General features: G+C 40.5%; 1 pseudogene; it reads right to left on the bottom strand.

Moving 5' to 3' along the window:
- Nucleotides 1-961, bottom strand: part of LOC105529660 — a 2,581-nt pseudogene extending 1,620 nt beyond the window's left edge.
- Nucleotides 962-7,115: the final 6,154 nt, after the last annotated feature.

Genomic DNA, 7,115 nt, shown 5'->3' with positions numbered 1-7,115 from the left:
TCGGAAGGCTGTTTCTTCTCCACAGCTTTCTTGGGAGGCTGGGTTCCCAAGGACTTCTTTGATGGGGGAGCAGGAGTGGGGCACTGAACTTTAGGCACCTGGGTTTTTTTTTTTTTTTTCCTTTTTTTTTTTTTTCTACTATTCTTCCTCCTCACCGAAGGAGTCCTCGCTGCTGGAATTTTTGGGTAGGGGTGGCAGCTGCTATCACTGGGACCTTGACCACAGCTTGCTTTTAATATACAGTCTTCTTGGGGATGGCTGCTGCCCTCTCTTCCGTTGAGTCATCACTGCTGCTGCTGCTGCTGCTGTTACAGCTGGCTGCTTTGCCATTGACTACTTTAGGTGCTGCTTGAGCTGGAGTACCTGGTGTGGCTGGAACTTTAGCCCGAGCTTTAGCTGCTACAGATGTTGTCTTTGGTTTCTGGTTTTTTGATGCCTCATCCTCAGAGCTTGAGTCAGAATCAGCATCAGAGCTCTTAGCCTTCTTAAGAGGAGCTTTGGCTGTCTTGGCTTGGGGCTTAACTCCCTTCTGGACAGACTTTTTCTTTTTGTCATTGTCCTCATCATCACTGGATGCTTCACTGCTGCTGCTCGCTGATGCTTTGGCGATAGCCTTCCCTGGAGGCTGAGACAAACTTGCTCACAGCCTTCTTACCTGGAGGCCCTTGAACTTCTTCCTCCTCCTTGCTACTGTCCTCACTATTGTCACTGGATGAAGTCTTCTTCTTAGCTTTCTTAGTCATTTGTACATTTATTTGCCTGGAACTTTTGCTTTGGGGCCTTAGCAGACTTGAGACAGAAGCTATAAACATCCAAGAGGGAAGAGTCATTGGCATCCCGCTGTGTAGCTCCTGTAGGTTTGGCGAATATATTGGCCACCTCCAAGAGCTGGTTATCACACAGGAAGTCGAGCACAAGGGGATACAGGTCTGTGGGAAACACACAAGCCAGTGTCTGCCATTCTCTGGGCAATACACGTGACTACCATTGTCTATTGGTGCTATTTTTAAGTTGCCTACTTAACAATTATTTAGGGCAATGCAGCGGGTAATCAAGAGATTGATAGTCTGAAGTGTGGGAGACAAACTATTTGAAGACTAGCAAATAAAAATCTTACAATCTGTAAGATATGCTTCTGTCTATGTTTCTACTTGCTTAACTTGTCTATAAACTTATGTCTTTAGATTTCAGCCTTTGAGGGCCATGACAAGACCTAGCTTCAAGCATTGTTTGCCTTGGTCTCTGCATCTAATACATAACTAAAATTGGTTACCTCTTAAGTTTTTCGCCAAAACTAAGGCCACTAAGAGTTAGCATTGTCATTAATACATGTAATTAAAACTACTAGATATAGGGAAAATTCTATATGCATTGTGCACACAAAACGTACAATGTATTTTGGGATTTTTTGTAAAAGTGTTATAAAAAGGCATAGGAATGTGGTTTCTCTTAAAGAGAAAGCAATTTTGCCTGGTTTAGAGAGTTTAAGAATTGTAAAGTAAACTAATAAGACAGAATGGCTAAAACTAAACAGATGCAGAAAGTTGGAAAAGAAAGTAAATTTTGTCCTAAAGTAAAGTGATGGAACAAAACTGAAGCTTTAAGCAAGTTGTAGAAGGTTTATGAAAAAATTGATCTTGTGAAAGGAGTTCTGTGTGTCATCAAGTTGGCTACAATTTAAAGGGGATTATTTAGTTTTTCTATAAACTGAACATTAATATCAAAATCACACTTACACAGCGCCAGAGTCTGTGCCCCTGTGTCAGAACAACAAGGTTTTCCTGTAAAATTGATCTCTTCGTCAATTAAAAAAAATAAAAACTTATAAAAGGCTTATGGAAATCCTACCTTATGATCACACTGATTGAGATTAGATATATTTGTTATAAGATTTTATTAAAATTAACTTCAGTGTTAATAATACACTAATGCAGAGGTAAAATTTAATTTTCTCTTTTGAAAAAGATTTTCATGTAGTATTAAAGATAGTGAAATATTTCTTTTTACCTTTTGAGTAAACTGCAGAGAAAGAGGGCAGAGAGAGAGACAGATTCAACTGACATCAAGCTGTTTTTATTATGGCTGATGGTTTGGAAATTGGAGCCTCCTCTCCATTAAAGAGTAAAGGTTTTTGCTCTTGAAAATCTTTGAATTATCACTTTGGCTAAATGGCTACATGAGTTACTTTACAGTGACCTATGATCCTATTTTGCGACATCAGGTGTTTTAAATCTTTGATATTTGACAAACTTTGCAAAATCATATTCTAAATTCGGCCTTTAGCTTTGGATGTTAGGGTCCCTAAAATTCAAGAGAGACATACTTGGCTTATGTGGTGTATTAAAGTTATACAGGAGGCTTTATCAAATATGAAATGATGTTTACCTTTCTTTGAGTTACAGTTTATATAAATGTGTTATTAATGAGTTCCAGATTGTATGAGATTTCTATAATTCTCATGTCTTAATGTTATCAGTAATAATTATGATTATTATTGTAATTGCTGTATTCCACAGCAATAACAAAATTTCCTTGTTAATTGTGTCTCTAACAACAGCTGTTCTAATATTTTTGTCATGCCCACACAATTGCTGTTTTACTCTGCTACCGTCCAAAAGCTTACTTAGGAAAGTTCATGAAAAGCACTCTGATGCTCTTGAATGCAGGTTTCTGATAATGTGAAAGGGTTTGTGTGTCTGGACTAAAGAGAAAACTTCCAGGACTCTCAATGGAGAGCTGATGTGTTCATGAGGCCTGCTGGCCCAATATCATGTAGTACAGGAGCTAACTGCATGGGACTAAACTGGTAAATAACAGAAAGATTTTTAACAACTTTTTGGTTTGAAACATTGCCGATTCTTTTTGTATTTCTTTCCAGAGTTAAGAAAACTTTTCCTGTTGAGCTATTTATAGCTGACCACAAATTGAGAAAGTATATATATTATTCTCGTGAGCAAAAGTTAAAGCATATTTCTTTGTACCTGATTTCTCCAGAATTGGGAAACTATTTGCAAGTTTTCTTATTTTACAACAATATAGTTATTTGCATATGTTCAATAAGAATCTGTTTTCCTGGCCAGGCACAGTGGCTCACGCCTGTAATCCCAGCACTTTGGGAGGCCGAGGTGGGAGGATCATGAGGTCAGGAGTTTGAGAACAGCCTGACCAACATGGTGAAACCCCATCTCTACTAAAAATACAAAAATTAGCCGGGTATGATGGCATGCGCCTGTAATCCCAGCTACTCAAGAGACTGAGGCAGGAAAATTGCTTGAACCTGGGAGGCAGAGGTTGCAGTGAGCCAAGATCATGACACTGCACTCCAGCCTGGGCGACAGAGTGAGACTCTGTCTCAAAAAAAAAAAAAAAAAAAAAAATCTGTTTTCTTTTGTTAACAGGACACAGTTGGAGACACTGGTTACCTTACCAAGGTTTTGTCTGGAATGGCGTGTTTTCAGATATGACCAGACTGCTCTGAGGGGTGGAGGCTGACTTTAGAGAGAGACAGTAAAATACCCTAAAAAGACCAGCCTGGTATCTTTCTATGTGATTCCTTTACAAGTTTCTGACCTGTTTTAAGTAAAATGTCACTTTTTGACAGGCTCAGGAAACCCAGGTAATTTTAGTACCTTGAGATGCAAATCATTGGTCAAGTATAAATCTTTTTAAAGTTGTTTTACAAATAAATTTGTCCCACTATGATTTGTCTTTTGTAGAAATGGGGGACCTAGAGAGAAAAAAAAATATTGTAAAATTATAGCTAGCTACCCCGCTGGCTAGATAGATAGATAGATAGATAGAGATATCCAACACTTTTGTGCCTGCCTACTGATGTACGGATTCCTCAAAAAATTCTTTTAAACACCTGATTAAAACTACAGTCCAGAAAAATCTATAAGGTGGCTGCTGAAGACTAAAAGAAACTAATGTGTAGACTGCTCCAGACACACAACAGAGTCAATGTACAACTAAAAGAGTTAAAATAATGATTGCCTAAATAACTGGTTGGATCGAGAAGGTGGTGGTATAGCCTGAATCAGTTTCCAGGATTACTTTCTGTTTGTTGCTATATATAATTTGGCCTTGATTTTTCCCATCTTCTTTTTCTTTCTTTTTTTGTCACCATTTTCCTCTATTGGATACAAGACTTTACAACTTCTTAGTAATGAGCCTTCCTAAATATGTAGGAACTAACTTTCAAGTAATAAATCATCAACAACAAGGGAATCAATGAAACAATAACCAGAGACTCACTTTTTTAATGATGTTTTCTTCCAAGGATTTTGAAGAATAGGGGGAAATATGAAAGATAATAGAATCTCAGGACCCCAAACTCACTATGCCAAAGGGAAAGTTAAAAGCTTAGAAACTGAGTCACCTATGGTGGTTTCCTTTTGTTCCTAAACAGATATCTGTAATTTTATAACCCGGTATCATAATCTCATTTTCTCTATTTCCTCTTTTCACTTGTTTACTTTATCTTATGTAAAATGCAGATTTACTGAGCATGAGATAATGCATAATTGACTTTTTCCTCTACTCCCCTTTTTACATATAAAGTGTAAACTTACTGAGGCTAACCAGAGTCTCAAAAGAATGCAACTATCTGTCTCACTGCCCAACCTTCATCTCCTTTTTTCTGCTCCTGCATGCCTTTTCCTCTTTAAAAATAGAAGTTGCCAATACCCCTTTCAGGAAAAGTGTGGGTCAAAAATGCTCCTGCAACTTGAATTCTTTCCCATGCGCACTCTCAATCTTGGTTAAATAAACCCCTATTGATTGAGACCTGCCTCGGTCACTTTTTGTTCACACCTCTGACAATAGGAAACACTAAATACAGCTTAATCTCTAGTCAGATGTAACATAAGGCTTCACTTTTAAGGTCTATTTACTTCAGCTCCCTTTACACAGTACTCCACATCTGGTTTGCAACACAAAGTTACAAGGCACACTAAGGGAGAAAAAAACACAGCTTGAAAGACAAGCCTCAGAACTAGACTCATATAATGATAGCAATGTTGGAAATAGTATACTAAAAATTTGAAATGACTATAATTAATACAATAAAGGCTGTAATGAAAAATGTTTGAAAATGTGCAGAAACAAATTGTAATTTAGCAGAAAAGTGAAAACTCTATAATTGAAAAGAAAATAGAAATGTTTAAAAAGTAAATAACAGAAATAAAAATGCATTTGATAGACTCAGCAACAGACTGGAGAAAACAGCAACATCAAAAAGAATTACTAAGCTTGAAGAACTCAATAGAAATTTCTCACACCAAACAACAACGAGGAAAAAAATTAGAAAAAAGTAGAATGGAGTGTCTAAAAACTGTTGGAAAATTAAAAAATTGTAACATATGAATAGTGGAAAGATTGAGAAAGAGGAAAGAGATGAAGAAACATAAAAAATATATATATTTGAAACCAGAATGACTTTCCCAAAATTAATAACAAGTATATCAAATCTAAATAGCAAAAAGATCAAGGAAGCTCAGAAAACATGAATCAAATTAAAGACTAAAACCTTTAAGCCTACCTGTATTACATTCAAATTAAATCATATACACAGAAAATTTCAAAAAAGCTACAGGCGGAAAACAACTTACTAATAAAGGAGTAAAAATAGTAATTACATACATAATTTTCAGAAATCATGCAAGGCCTCTACAGTGGGCTGTCCAATCCTCTTCTGCAGGGTTGGTGGGACACCGCTGAGCAGAGCCGGAGGCCCTGGCTTGCCCACAAATATCCCAGTGATGAGTGCAGGCACCAGTAGTAATAGGGGTGGCTGGGAGGAGCCCCTGGTGAAGTGTGTTGAGGTCTCTGCTGGGAGGTGAGGGGGCTGTACTGGCTCTTTCTCCTAAATAGGCAGAAATGTGATTTGTTTCCTCATCACACCTCTGTTTCAGGACTTATGACTCCTAGTTCAGATGCGCACTCTAGTCTATCTCCAGACTGCAATGTGGTTGAGAGCCATGGGGGAGCGCTTGCTTTGCAACTCTCCATGGGAGCACTTTCAGGTCATAACCTTGTCACTCAACCTGATACAGACAGCTTTAAGACTCGCCTGCTCTCTGACGTGGCAGTACTGATGCTTCCTGTAAACAGGAGACACCACCTTTGGGCTTGTGCATGTACGTATTTGTTGTGGTGGTGCCACTTTGGGGCCCACGTGAGTGGGTGTTGGTCATGGTGGTGTCAGCTGGTTGGATCAGCCTGAGCTTAGGCCCTGGGGGAAGCGGTCAGGCGCCAGAAAAGTTGGAACAGAGTAGGTAGTTCCCCAGCTCCCAAGTCCCTAGAGGGCCTACTGGACAGCATGTGTGACTCTTAAGGGGCAGGACCGGAGTCAGGATAGTCCAGAATTCAGGTGCTGGCTGTGATGGAGTGGGCTGGTCCCTAGGTCACCAGGCAAACTCTTAGGCAGGGCAGGTGGAATGCTTCAGTGGTGAGAGCCTGAGGGAATATTACAGGAGTGTCAGAGTTGGGTTTTCATAAGAGCTCTGGGCCATAGGTGAACTGTTCAGTGGGGACAAGAGTGCTGTGCTGTGAGCCTTTCACTGGAGAGGGCAGGACCCCTCAGCTGGGGCAACGGAGACTGGCAGCTGTTGGGCACACAGCACACTTGCACTTCCCTCCCAGCCAAATAATGCTGAACTTCACAGCTGCAGGCATGCAAAGGTGCCAAGCGTATTCTGTTACCACTGGGAGTTTTCCCCGATGAAAGCAGAGCCAAGATCCACCATGGTGTCCAGGTGGGGGCAAGGTTCCTGCACTGGAAGCCCAAGCTGAGGCATGCCTGGCTTAGAGCAGTGAGGGTGGGTGGGGGGAGTCACATGGTTTACAACCTGAGTGGTTCCAAGAGAAGGGCAGAGCTGTGCCTGTCTGAAGAGTTCAGGCTGGGGTGGAGTTGCTGTGCTGGAAGCCCTGATGGGAACTTCGCCTGTGGAGGAGGAGCACAGCCTTCTGACGACACTATGGCTGCAGCCTCTAGCAGGAATATTGCACTGAACTGGGCTGTTCAGTGATCCAGGACCTGTGGGGCTCCATGTGGGCTTGAGCGGCACCTCTGCAAAGACTCCCAGCAGCTCTCTGTGTTGGTCTAGAGGCCCGGG

The sequence above is a fragment of the Mandrillus leucophaeus genome, unplaced genomic scaffold, assembly GCF_000951045.1.
Source record: "Mandrillus leucophaeus isolate KB7577 unplaced genomic scaffold, Mleu.le_1.0 Scaffold777, whole genome shotgun sequence".
In the NCBI taxonomy this organism is placed as follows: Eukaryota; Metazoa; Chordata; class Mammalia; order Primates; family Cercopithecidae; genus Mandrillus; species Mandrillus leucophaeus.
Note: the sequence above shows the minus strand (reverse complement) of the source record. Positions and strands in the feature narration are given on the sequence as shown.